The sequence below is a fragment of the Rhinoderma darwinii genome, chromosome 11, assembly GCF_050947455.1.
Source record: "Rhinoderma darwinii isolate aRhiDar2 chromosome 11, aRhiDar2.hap1, whole genome shotgun sequence".
In the NCBI taxonomy this organism is placed as follows: domain Eukaryota; kingdom Metazoa; phylum Chordata; class Amphibia; order Anura; family Rhinodermatidae; genus Rhinoderma; species Rhinoderma darwinii.
This window is the reverse complement of record NC_134697.1, coordinates 41,305,908-41,320,628: the sequence shown is the minus strand read 5'-3', so window position 1 is coordinate 41,320,628 and position 14,721 is coordinate 41,305,908. Positions and strand designations below refer to the sequence as shown.

General features: G+C 42.2%; 1 protein-coding gene across 1 annotated transcript in view; it reads right to left on the bottom strand.

Annotated features, from left to right (window-relative positions):
• ANK3 (ankyrin 3) overlaps nucleotides 1-14,721 on the bottom strand; it is a 520,456-nt gene that overhangs the window by 495,691 nt on the left and 10,044 nt on the right. The window lies entirely within an intron of this gene.

The following is a 14,721-nucleotide window of genomic DNA, read 5'->3' as shown; positions in this document are numbered from 1 at the left end:
ACTTACCTGCAAACGCCGATGCTGCTGCAGAATCAACTGTAGCCTCTGTCGCCTGGTGCCGATGTGTCCTCGCTCGTCCGACACGATGCAGGACCTGGGGCAGGAAGTGACATCACAGCGTGATCTCTGGAGAACACGCTGTGGGTCTGTGCACTGCCAGAAGCTGGGTGTTAACGAAGAGAAGTGGATGATGCTGATTCGTCAGCATCATACACTTCTTTTACTAGCTGGGCGTTGTGAATAGAAGTAAAAATGCCCAGATGTACACACACAATACACGCCCACTTGTACATAACTTTAAACACACCCAGTTGTACTTAAAGCCTCATTTGCATAAATATAAAAATGGTCATAACTTGGCCAAAAATGCTAGTTTTTGAAAAAAAAACAAAAACTTTACTCTTATCTACATTGCAGCGCCGATCTGTTGCAATAGGAGATAGGGGTTGCAAAATCTGGTGACAGAGCCTCTTTAACCCCTTAGTGACCAGCCCATTTTAAGCCCTAATGACCAAGCTATTTTATTCGTTTTGCTATAGTCGCATTCAAAGAGCTATAACTTTATTTTTTCGTCTACATAGCTGTATGAGGACTTGTTTTTTGCGGGATTAGTTGTACTTTTTAATAGCACCAGTTTTGGGTACATATAATTTTTTTATTAACTTTTTGGGGGGGGGGGGATTATAAAAAAACCCTGAAATTCCACCATTGTTCTATGCGTTTTTAAATTGACTCCGTTCACTGTGCGGCGTAAATAACATGTTACCTTTATTCTATGAGTCGGTACGATTACGGCGATACCACATATGTAGAGGTTTTTTATGTTTTACGACTTTTGCACAATAAAAACACTTTTGAACTAAAATTATTTGTTTTTGCATCGTCGCTTTCCAAGAGCCGTAATTTTTTTATTTTTCCATCAATGTAGTGATTTTTTCGACTTGTTTTTTGCGGGACGAAACGTAGTTTTGATTGGTACGGTTTTGGGGTGCATGGGACTTATTGATTCATTTTTATTATGACTTTTCTGGCGGGCAATGGAAAAAAATTGCAATTTCGCCATCGTTTTTTGCGGTTTTTTTTACGGTGTTCACCTTGTGGTTTAAATTACATATTAACTTTATTAATGGAGTCATTACGGTCGCGGCGATACCATACATGTGTACTTTTATTTTATTTTTACACTTTTACTAAATAAAATCACTTTTTATGGAAAAAAATGTTTTTTTTTTTTTTTTACTGTACTTTTTATTAATAATCTTTATTTCACTTTGATGACTTATTTTATTAGTCCCACTAGGGGACTTTACTGTGCGATCTTCCGATCGCTGCTATAATGCTTTGGTATACTTCGTATACCAGAGCATTATTGCCTGTCAGTGTAAATCTGACAGGCAATCTGTTAGGACGTGCCTCCGGCACGTCCTAACAGGCATATGTCCAGGGCAGACCTGGGGGCTTTTATCAAGCCCCCGGCTGCCATGACACCCCATCGGAGACCCGCGATTGCATTCGCAGGCCGCCGATGGGTGACAGAGGGAGCTCACTCCCTTTGTAAACAAAGTTAAATGCCGCGGTCGCGATTGACGGCGGCATTTAACGGGTTAAACGGCCGCGATCGAAGTAAACTTCGATCGCAGGCGTTGGAGCAGGAGCTCAGATTTCATCAGACAGCAGAGCCCCGGCTCCAGCCTGCACGGGGGACCCGTGCAGGACTTAGGCTAGGCGAACGTGAAAAGGCGTCAGCCTAGCCTAAGGCCCCTTAGTGACCGACGTAAAAAGGCGTATTGGTGGTCACTAAGGGGTTAAAGGTGTTTTCCCATCGGGGACATTTATGGCATATCCACAGGATATGTCATAAATGTCAGATAGATGCAAGTCCCACCTATCTCTAGAACGGGGCCCCTAAACCCCGTTCTACCGATCTATATTGTGGCTGATACATGTGATTCCCGACCATGAATTACGGAAACAGCATAGCTCGCTGAACTACTCAGTTTCCGTAAGTCCCATAGAACTGAATGGTATGCTTTCGTAACTCCCGACCATATAGTCAGGAAGTGGCTGGGGAGGAAGCGGGAGCAGAAAAATTTAGAACGGGGTTTAGGGGGCCCCGTTCTAGAGATAGGTGTGGGTCCCAGAGGTGGGACCCGCATCTATCTGCCATTTATGACATATCCGGTGGACATGTCATAAAAGTCTCTGATGGGAAAACCCCTTTAAGAGATATAGATATATATTATATAGTCAAGTCGGCAAAATGTTCCCTGCCAGTCCTCCCCTGGCCCCTTCCAAAATTTTACAATGAAATCCACAAACCAGCTCTGTATCCTGGCCATGTTGCTCTCCCCGGCAGTTAGGACTGAATATGTTGCACCAGCTCTTCTTCTGAACGGTCATAGCCATATTAAAGCTGCTGCTTGGACAGTGCGGCTAAATAAGATTGAATCATAAGGTGAAATACTACAGTTTTTGCAAGAGTTTATTTTAAAACATTTTGTATACTGAATAGAAGCTAGGAATTAAGAGTTATCCAAGCTTATAAAAAAAAAACACAACAGAGAACTATCTATTTGTGTCTGAATGGTCACCACATGATGCCACCATGGTTCAGAAGTAGACATTTTTCAATTTCATTATTTTGCTTAGCTCTGTGCAGCACTTTGTTTTCATTTTGCAAGGGCGTTCTGTGGGCAGGATTACCATGTAAAGGACTACATATCCCATTATTCCTCTCCCAGACATGGCCTTATTTACAGCTGCCTGCATGGCCCTCTATTACAAGGTAGTGCTGTAATTACTTACTGTCTGCTACTGAGACTGCACTCTCTGATGCCCCGCATGTGCAAGACCATCCCTCCTGAAACAGGGAGGGAGGGTGGAGAGCAGAGCCATGTGATGTCCTGTACTAAAGGGAGGGTGAGAGAAGGGATAACCACGTGTCCAGTGTATGGGATGTCACAAACAGGATATACAGGGGCATGGTCATGTTGCTACATGTGAGACAGGTTTACAGAGACATCTTAGCTACAGACAACACATTAATAAGTGACAAATCTTACTTCAGTTAAACCATTTGAATACAATTTAAAAATAATAAAATAATTTAAACTAGAATTTTTATTCATTTGTCAAAAACATACAATAAGGATTATACGTTCAATTACATTAGTATAAGCAATCAACAAGGAATAAAGGAAGGGAAAGGAAGGGGGAGGAAAAAAGGACAAAAATACCCGAGTACATAAATGCAGATATAAATCAACAGTCAATATCAGTGACCAAAAAGCAATTGGTGAAAGTAAATGACAATTAGAATCTTTCAGAAAGCCAGTATACACACACAATTTTTAAAAACCAGAAAACTCCTTTAATATAACTATGTATTGGACATGTTATGGAACGCTTCCATTAAATTCAAAGTGTATTTCCACGCATACAAATTTGAGACTTTACCCTCTGATTTCTGCTGCCGACGTGCAGCAGAAGAGCATGAGAATTAGCTCCATTGTCATTCAAAAAATAAATATATGTGTGGTCAATAAAAAGAACTAGCACATAATCTGTTCTTTCCAAAGGACTCTACAAAGGACCAGAGGACATTTATTGCATTTGGAAGAAAGACGTTTCTGACATCAATATAGGAAAGGGTTCTTTACAGTTAGAGTGGTCAAGCTATGAAATTCCCTACACCAAGAGGTAGTAATGGCAGATACTATGTCAACATTAAAAAAAAGCCTAGATGATTATTTACTGTCAAACGACATTGAGGGTTATAATTAAATCAAGTATTGAATGTCGTGTAATTTATTGAGAAAGGTTGGACTTGATGGACCCGTGTCTTTTTTCAACCTACGTAATTATGTAATAAAGCCAATCCTCGGTTTTTCCCTGCGGAATTTCCACGATAATTTCACATGCATGGAATGTGGATTATCGTTGGAGTAGATTTGGGTGTGTGTGTGAACGGAGTTTAACACCTCTATTATAAAGGTTGCAGATTACAGAAGATCCCACCATTAACAATTGATAGAGGAAGCTCAGTTCTTCTTTCGTTTTCCCCCTCCTTGATCTATGACTTCTTGGCACAGAGCATGCTCACAACACTCTTCCATCAAAGTAAATGAGTAACTTTCTTAGGTTTTCTTATGTCCTGATTCCTGCTACAAAGCAAAGTGTGTCTACGGTCTTTCCTAGCTTCATGCAGTCCCCTTTCATGACCTCATATAATAAAGCTGTTAGCTACCCAATTATTAGATTTCACAGATGGACCAGTGTTAATTTCAGGCAAAGTATTGATGTATTTCCGCCCAGCACAAAAACATCCTTCATATCACAATAATTATTTTAACTATAACCCATGTCTCTATAACGACTTTCAATACAACCGAATGCTTTCAAAGAGTAGGTTTATACATCGTTTTGTGGAGAGATGAGGTAAAACGTGTAATTTAGGAATTTAAATCCCTGCTAACTCTGGGTTTGGGAATCCAGTGGGAGAAGTGATTTAAAAATTCACAGCCTTGCCTGTAGGAGCATCAATTGCCAGGACCGCCTAGTGGACTCATAAACCCAGACTGAACAGGGATTTAAATTAATAAATACTAAATCTTTCCCCATAAAATTAAGCAATCGGTCCCATAATTTGCTCAGCCATTCATTGTCATTTTAGGTCTTTTTTTTGGGACATGTAAACCTTCTGCAGTACCAACACTGCCCACTATCACCTTTTAATAAGCCTTATCAGGAATGGTGCGTTTCATGGTGACAACTCTGATCCCTATCACCACTTGTGTTGGTCATCCTGTTACCATCAAATCCAAGAATAGCATGGCTTCAGCGAAATTATTTTTGTATGAAGTGGAGGGTAACTAATGTCAAAACTAAAAAGCTTTCACTCTTGGATAAAGTCAATTTATTACAGCTACCTTTAACAAGTAATTTTGACGTGTGGAAAAAATGGACATTACTTTTAAACTCCAAGTAAATAAATGTTAATTTAAATACATTTATGGTAAAAATGTTAAAGAACATTAAACAAGGCTTCAACAATTGTGCCTTTTCTTTCCTGAATACTAAATTAAGAGCAAAATGAACAGATTCTGGGAAGAAAACCAAATTTCTCATTTGTATGCTTTTTGAACAACTATGTTATATCTCTATGGTGGAAAAGTTAACGAGAAGTTTTTCTAATTAAGGAACACAGTTTGCGGTTTTTCTTTTCTTTTTTTCGCCCTGACATAGACCATTTCAATAAGATTGGTTTGTCTCTCATGGAGCGCTCTACGAAAAAAAAACATCACCCCTTAGGGTATGTTCACACGGCCAAATTTCAGACGTATACGAGGCGTATTATGCCTCGTTTTACGTCTGAAAATACGGCTCCAATACGTCGGCAAACATCTGCCCATTCATTTGAATGGGTTTGCCGACGTACTGTGCAGACGACCTGTTATTTACGCGTCGTCGTTTGACAGCTGTCAAACGACGACGCGTAAAAATACAGCCTCGTCAAAAGAAGTGCAGGACACTTCTTTGGACGTTTTTGGAGCTGTTTTCTCATAGACTCCAATGAAAACAGCTCCAAAAACGGACGTAAAAAACGCCGCGAAAACGGCGTGAAAACGCCGCGAAAAATGCGAGTTGGTAAAAAAACGTCTGAAAGGCAGGGTCTGTTTTCGCTCGAAAACAGCTCTGGATTTTCAGACGTTTTTGTTGACTACGTGTGAACATACCCTTACTTTTTTCTTCTTGTTTTCCTAACTCCTTTTTTTTTGTCTCTCTCTTGTGCCCCCAAACTTTACCATGTGCCTTTTTTCCCCCATTCATTATATGATTTAATTTTTATATCCCTAAACTTTTCTGGTTACAGAAGCGTTACAGGGACTTTTCTATAGTCCTTTCTCGCCTGCAGGCCCACGCTGCTCCTGAGGACCTCTTGTACTTGGATGTGACTACACAAGTGGCTGCATATCCAGTACACCACATTTTAACCCCTTCCTGACATATGACATGTGGCTGCATCATAGCCAAGTAGGGGAAAGTATGGAGTGGGTTCACAGAGCGAGCCCGCTCCATACAATTCGGGTGTCGGCTGTATGTTAGCCAACATTTCACAGTAAGGGTATGTGCACACACACTAATTACGTCCGTAATTGACGGACGTATTTCGGCCGCAAGTAGTGGACCGAACACAGTGCAGGGAGCCGGGCTCCTAGCATCATACTTATGTACGATGCTAGGAGTCCCTGCCTCTCCGTGGAACTACTGTCCCGTACTGAAAACATGATTACAGTACGGGACAGTTGTCCTGCAGCGAGGCAGGGACTCCTAGCATCGTACATAAGTATGATGCTAGGAGCCCGGCTCCCTGCACTGTGTTCGGTCCGGGACTTGCGGCCGAAATACGTCCGTCAATTACAGACGTAATTAGTGTGTGTGCACATACCCTAACAAGCGGGATTGTGCTCGAGCACGATCTCGCTTGTTTAACCCGTTAAAATTGTTTAACCCATTTAAATCGTTAGAAAGAGGGGAGCAACCCCCTCTAGCAGCTCATTGCGCCACCCGCAATGCAATCACGGGGTGGGCGATGGTTGCTATGGCATCCTGGGGGCCTAGTGAAGGCCCCCAGGTCTGCCATCTTTGTGCTCCTATTAACCCTTATTTTTTACACTTTAGTTGTTTCCTGGTAAAAGTAGTAAAACATAGAAAAAACTATATATATATATATATATATATATTTGGTATCGCCGTAATCATATTGACCCACAGAATAAAGTTAACATGTTGTTTTAATTTCACAGTGAATTCCGTAAAAACGAAGTGCAAAAAACAATGGAGGAATCTCAGTTCTTTGCATTTTCTTCCCCACAAATAAATTTTTCCCAATTTCCTAGTACATTATATGGCACAATAAATGGCGCAACAGAAAACTACAACTCGTCCCGCAAAAATCAAGCCCTCATAGGACTATCGACGGAAAAATTAAAATGTTATGGCTTTTGGAAGGCGGGGAGGAAAAAATTTAAATCTGAAAATTGTTTACGACGGGAAGGGGTTAACTTTAATACTTTTTTCTCAACTGTATTATTATTTAGTTGATGTATTGAGGTTGACATTTAGGCCTAATTCACACGAACGTGTCCATTCTGCGCGCGTAAAAAACGCAGCGTTTTGCGCGCATTGCAGTTCCATGTGTCATCAGTGTTTGGTGCGTGTCTGCGTTATTTTCGCGCATCCTTATGTCACGCGGTTTTGACGTTTCCAAAATGAAATGAAGGAGGTGGTTTTCTTTTTCCCATCATTTCTTGAGCAACTGTTGCGCGAATCACGCACAGCACACGGATGTGTGTCCGTGTGCTGTCCTTGATTTTCACGCACCCATTGACTTCAATGGGTGTGTGATGCGCAAAAAACGCTCAAGTATAGGACATGCAGTGAGTTTCACGCAGCGGACACACGCTGTGTGAAAAAACACGGAATGTATAAATGGCCCCATTGACTTGCATAGGTCCGTGCGACGTGCGTGATTTTCACGCACGTATCACGGACGTGAAATACGCTCGTGTAAATAAGGCCTTATACTGGGATTTTATATGGGATCTTACTACATCTCACTAGATCTTACTACATTTTAATACTCGTTTGTTATTTTTTACTATTAACGTGAAACCTATTCAAAGGACCACCTCTTTGCCAAGACCATACCTTATCTTTACCAGATTTTTCTATTGCAGATTTTCAATTCCCTTATATTCTAGGTATATCGACGGTGTGTTTGAGACAGCTACCCATAAGGCACTGGCGTAGCTATAGGGGTCGCAGCGGTCGCAATTGCAACCGGGCCCCGAAGCCAGGGGGGCCCACGGCCCCCTGCACCACATCAATAAAAAGTTACTATAGTAACTCGGGCCGCGGGCCCCTGTTACTATAGTAACATACTTTACTTACCTTCCTGGTTTCGGATCGCAGCGGAGGTCCTGACGTCAAGCGCTGTGCGCAGCGCATGACGTCACAGCGCTATGTGCCGCGCACAGCATCGAGACGACAGAACTCCCGCCGCGGCCGAAGAGGAAGGTAAGGTTAGCCTTGACTGGCGGGGTCCGACTCCCGGGACCCGCCAATCAGCTGTTTTGAAGGGGCCGCAGGACTCGTACGAGAGCTGCTCCCCTTCATTCCGGTCACACTGTGAATCGGTGTCGGCGATTCACAGTGTGAGCGAGTAGTGAAATGAAGGGGAAGCAGCTCTCGTACGAGTGCTGCGGCCCCTTCAAAACAGCTGATTTGCGGGTCCCGAGAGACACATCAGCTATTGATGGCCTATCCTGAGGATAGGCCATCAATGTTTAGGGACTGTACAACCCCTAAGCCTATGATGTAGCAGGCTTAGGGGGCCCATGAGACATGATCACAGATTGTGTGATCCTGTCTGCTGGGCCCTGTATCTATGCCAATCACATGGTAGGCTTAGATACATGGCCCATGCGTGATCCTGTCTGCTGGGCCCTGTATCTAAGCCAATCACATGGTAGGCTTAGATACATGGCCCATGCGTGATCCTGTCTGCTGGGCCCTGTATCTAAGCCAATCACATGGTAGGCTTAGATACATGGCCCATGTGTGATCCTGTCTGATGGGCCCTGTATATAAGCCTACCACACTGTAGGTTTAGATACAGGGCCCCAGCACACAGTAATCTTATACTGTATAAGATTACTGTCTGCTGGACCCTGTATCTAAGCCTACGTTGTGGTAGGCTTAGATACAGGGTCCCACAGACAGTATCACACATGGGCCCTGTATCTAAGCCTAATACATGTGTTACTAATCATTTTTTGTGTGTTTTCTTACAGGTTCGGTCGTTGGACTACGTCGGATTCCAGGACTACTTCGATGACAGCTTTTTTTTTATTATCAATAAAATGGTTAATGAGGGTTGTGTGGGTTTTTTTTTTTCATTTCAATAAAATATTTTTTCTATGTCTTTGTGTTTTTTTTTTAAACTATATTACTACCGCCTTAGTAATGGCCGCCGGCTGATTGACAGCATCCATTGCTAAGGCGGGGCTTAGTATTAGCCGATGCAGAGGCTAACACAAACACCCTTTATTACCCCGGTACCCACCGCCACCAGGGGTGCTGGGAAGAGCCGGGTACGATCCAGTACCTGACCATCTGTAGTGATGGTCGGTCACTGGGGTGGCCGCAGGCTGGTATTATCAGGAGGGGAAAGGCCAAAAACAGTGGCCCTTCTTACCCTGGTGATGCTAGGCTGCTGCTGCTTTATTGTATCTGGCTGGTTATGAAAAATGGGGGGGACCCCACGTCATTTAAAAAAATAAAATAATTGGAAAGAACGATATGGGGTCCCCCCCATTTTTCATAACCAGCCAGATACAACACAGCAGCAGCAGGCAGCATTACCAAGGGTGGGAAGGGCCACTGTTTTTGGCCTTTCCCAGCCTAATACTACCAGCCTGCGGCCACCCCGGTGCCTGCCCGTCACTACAGATGGACGGGTACTGGTCCGTACCCGGCTCTTCCCAGCATCCCTGGTGGCGGTGGGTACCGGGGTAATAATGGGGGTTAGTGTTGGCCTCTGCACCTGCTAACATTAAGCCTCGCCTTAGTAATGGAGGTTGTCAATCAGCCGGCGGCCATTACTAAGGCGGTGATAATAAAGTTTAAAAAGATACAAGCACATAGAATTATTTTTTTATTGAAATAAAAAAACACAACCCCCATTAACCATTTTATTGAGAATCAAAAAAACGCTGTCATTGAAGTCCTCGAATCCGAAGTCCAACAACCGAACCTGTAAAAAAAACACACACACACAAAAATAATCAGTAACACATAAAGAAGCAAAATTATTATTCTTACCTGTCCTGGGTCCAGCGCTGGAGACGCAATGTCAGCGAGCTGGGCCCTGTATCTAATCCAATCATGTGTGATACTGTCTGCTGGGCCCTGTATCTAATCGTATCTTGTGTGATACTATCTGCTGGGCCCTATATCTAATCCGATCATGTGTGATACTGCCTTCTGAGCCACTGTATCTAATCCTATCATGTGTGGTACTGTCTGCTGAGCCACTGTATCTAATCCTATCATGTATGGTACTGTCTGCTGAGCCACTGTATCTAATCCTATCATGTGTGATACTGTCTGCTGGGCCACTGTATCTAATCCTATCATGTGTGATACTGCCTTCTGAGCCACTGTATCTAATCCTATCCATAGTTTATAGGGTCGTAGTGCTATAGATATGCTATGCTGTCTCATATACACACTTTTTTTTGGGTGGACACATATGTATTGGGGCTATTTCCCCTGACATTTTAAGCCCTGAGGGTATGTTCACACGGCAGCGTGCATTACGGCTGAAATTACGGTGCTGTTTTAGGAGAAAACAGCACCGTAATGGCATGTGCAGGCGTCTTTCGCTGCGTCCATTACGGACGTAATTGGAGCTTTTTTTCTATGGAGTCCATAGAAAACAGCTCCATTTACGTCTGAAGTAGTGACAGGCACTTCTTTGACGCGGCGCGTAAAAAAAATGACCGTCGGCACAGAACATCGTAAGACCCATTCAAATGAATGGGCTGATTTGAGCCGCATTTTCGGACGTAATTCAATGCTAAAACGCCCGAATTACGTCCGTAGATAGTGTGTGTGAACCCAGCCTTAGTGACGCCCCCCGGCTGCTAGTGCTGCATTGTTGGGTCACTTAGGAGACCCAGCGATGCAGCTGAAAGCTGCGGACTGTCGGCCATGAGAAGTTTGCGGGGGGGGGGGCCGAGTAAGAATTTTTGCATCGGGGCCCATGAGCCTTTAGCTACGCCCCTGCCATAAGGCCATTTTTTACTGTCATTTTGGATGATCTCAGATAGGTTTCATTGTACTTGTACATGTATGTGTTTTAATAAACATATTTATACATACAGTATGTTGAATTAACAAAGAAGGTTGCTGCTGATTCTATGGATCTTGACCCCTTTTTTTTTATTATTATGGTTTGAAATTGGATGCAAACTATTCCTACAGGTGTCTCAACTTTTGCAGATTACTTTCAGACCCTCTGATTCTATATAGCCAGTATTGGAACAGACTGCATTACAATACCCTGTAGGGCAGGATTTGGACAGTTTTGCTCTGCAGGACAGAGCACATTGATATCATAATGGCAAGAAAAAGGGAATAAACAAAGAGAGATAATTATAACCCTTAGATGTGTTGGTCTGTCCTACAGAGATATTGCCAAGAAAGCCAAGGTTACAGTCAGTACAGTTTCCTATACCATCAAAAGGCACTTGGAAACGGACAGGAAGAGGTCTGGCAGACCAAAGGCCACTATGAAAATTAGATGACAAGTTTTTGAGAGTCAACAGTTTGCGTGATCGGCACCTCACAGCACAAAATCTTCAATCCCAGCTTAATGCAGCAAAAATAAACAAGTTTCTATTTCAACTGTGAAGAGAAGACAAGGTTTGACAGGTCGAGTATCACTAACAAAGCCACTTCTAAGATTGCAAAATAAAAAAAAAAAAGACTTGCCTGGGCCAAGCAGCACCTCCAGTGGACTACTGAAAAGTGGAAGAAGGTCTAAACTGATTAATGAACATTTGACATCTTTGGTACACCACGCAGGGTTTTCATTTCAAAGTACATTTGAGACATTAAACTGTGTAAAGATCAATAAAAACTGGAAAAATGTAGGTGTTGTAAAACTTTTGATTGGTAATTATATAAAATATATATATATATATATATATATATATATATATATATTATACATATACACACACACACACACACACTACCGTTCAAAAGTTTAGGGTCACTTAGAAATTTCCTTATTTTTGAAAGGAAAGCAGTTTTTTTCAATGAAGATAACATTAAATTAATCAGAAATATACTCTATACATTGTTAATGTGCTAAATGACTATTCTAGCTGCAAACGTCTGGTTTTTAATGCAATATCTACATAGGTGTATAGAGGCCCATTTCCAGCAACCATCACTCCAGTGTTCTAATGGTACATTGTGGTTGCCAACTGTGTTAGAAGGCTAATGGATGATTAGAAAACACTTGAAAACCCTTGTGCAATTATGTTAGCACCGCTGTAAACAGTTTTGCTGTTTAGAGGAGCTATAAAACTGACTTTCCTTTGAGCTAGTTGAGAATCTGGAGCATTACATTTGTGGGTTCGATTGAACTCTCACAATGGCTAGAAAAAACAAGAGCTTTCATGTGAAACTCGACAGTCTATTCTTGTTCTTAGAAATGAAGGCTATTCCATGCGAGAAATTGCCAAGAAACTGAAGATTTCCTACAATGGTGTGTACTACTCCCTTCAGAGGACAGCACAAACAGGCACTAACTAGAGTAACAAGAGAAAAAATGTATAGAGAAATCCTCCAGCTCACCTGACACACTCCGGTGTGTCGTTTGTAGCGCCCGGATCCTCGTGTCGGCACACGGAGTATCAATTGGAAATAGAGGGCAGGGTAGGATCCAGCGCTGAAGCGTTTAAAATGGAATTCGAGGGGAAGAAAAATTATTGGCCAAAGAGGATATAATTTTTCTTCCCCTCACTTCATGCACGCCTAGGACCTGATACCACTGGACTTCCTTTTAATCATTACATTAAACTTGGAAAATCGAATTCCATTTTAAACGCTTCAGCGCTGGATCCTACCCTGCCCTCTATTTCCAACTAACTAGAGTAGAAAGAGAAGTGGGAGGCCCCGCTGCACAACTGACCAACAAGACAAGTACATTAGAGTTTCTAGTTTTGAGAAATAGACGCCTCACAGGTCTTCAACTGGCAGCTTCATTAAATAGTACCCGCAAAACGCCAGTGTCAACGTCTACAGTGAAGAGGCGACTCCGGGATGCTGGCCTTCAGGGCAGAGTGGCAAAGAAAAAGCCATATCTGAGACTGGCTAATAAAAGGAAAAGATTAATATGGGCAAAAGCACACAGACATTGGACAGATGAAGATTGGAAAAAAGTGTTATGGACAGACGAATCGAAGTTTGAGGTGTTTGGATCACACAGAAGAACATTTGTGAGACGCAGAACAACTGAAAAGATGCTGGAAGAGTGCCTGACGCCATCTGTCAAGCATGGTGGAGGTAATGTGATGGTCTGGGGTTGCTTTGGTGCTGGTAAAGTGGGATATTTGTACAAGGTAAAAGGGATTTTGAATAATGAAGGCTATCACTCCATTTTGCAATGCCATGCCATACCCTGTGGACAGCGCTTGATTGGAGCCAATTTCATCCTACAACAGGACAATGACCCAAAGCACACCTCCAAATGATGCAAGAACTATTTAGGGAAGAAGCAGGCAGCTGGTATTCTATCTGTAATGGAGTGGCCAGCGCAGTCACCAGATCTCAACCCCATAGAGCTGTTGTGGGAGCAGCTTGACCGTATGGTACGCAGGAAGTGCCCATCAAGCCAATCCAACTTGTGGGAGGGGCTTCTGGAAGCATGGGGTGAAATTTCTCCCAATTACCTCAGCAAATTAACAGCTAGAATGCCAAAGGTCTGCAATGCTGTAATTGCTGCAAATGGAGCATTCTTTGACGAAAGCAAAGTTTGAAGGAGAAAATTTATATTTCAAATCAAAATCATTATTTCTAACCTTGTCAATGTCTTGACTATATCTTTTAGTCATTTTGCAACTCATTTGATAAATATAAGAAGTGTGAGTTTTCATGGAAAACACAAAATTGTCTGGGTGACCCCAAACTTTTTAAAGGCAGTGTGTATATATATATATATATATATACATACATACATACATACATACACACACACACACACACACACACACACACACACACAGTACTGTGCCAAAGTTTTAGGCAGTTGTGGAAAAATGCTGGAAAGTGAGAATGCTTTAAAAAAAAGAAGTGGTAATAGTTTTTTTTAATCAAATTAACAAAATACAGAGTGAATGAACAGAAGATAAATCTAAATCAAAACAATATTTGGTGTGACCACACTTTGCTTTCAAAACAGCATCAAATCTTCTAGATACACTTGCACACAGTTTTTGAAGGAACTCGGCAGGGAGGTTGTTCCAAACATTTTGGAAAACTAACCACAGATCTTTTGTGGATGTAGGCTTCCTCAAATCCTTCTGTCTCTTTATGTAATCCCTGACAGAATCAATGATGTTGAGATCGGGTCTCTGTGGGGGTCATATCATCACTCTCAGGGCTGTTCTTTTTTAAGCTGAAGATAGTTCTTAATGACATAGGCAGTATGTTTGGGATCGTTGTCCTGCTGCGGAATAAATTTGATGCAAATCAGAGGTCTTCCTGATGGTATTGCATGATGGATACGTATCTGCCTGTATTTCTCAGCATTGAGGACACCATTAGTTCTGACCAAATCCACAACTACACGCTTCACTGTTGCCTGAAGTCAAAGAGAGGAAAAATAGGACCAAAATATTCTAGGTGCTGCTGTACAAATTTTGTTCAATGAATGAATGAATTGAGAACCAGGCTACGCGTTTCGACGCAGGACATGCGTCTTCATCAGGCCCTAAATATACAATACAATTGTATATTTATGGCCTGATGAAGATGCATGTCATGCATCGAAACGCGTAGCCTGGTTCTCAATTCATTCATTAAACAAAATTTGTACAGCAGCGCCTAGTATATTTTGGTCCTATTTTTCCTCTCTCTTTGACT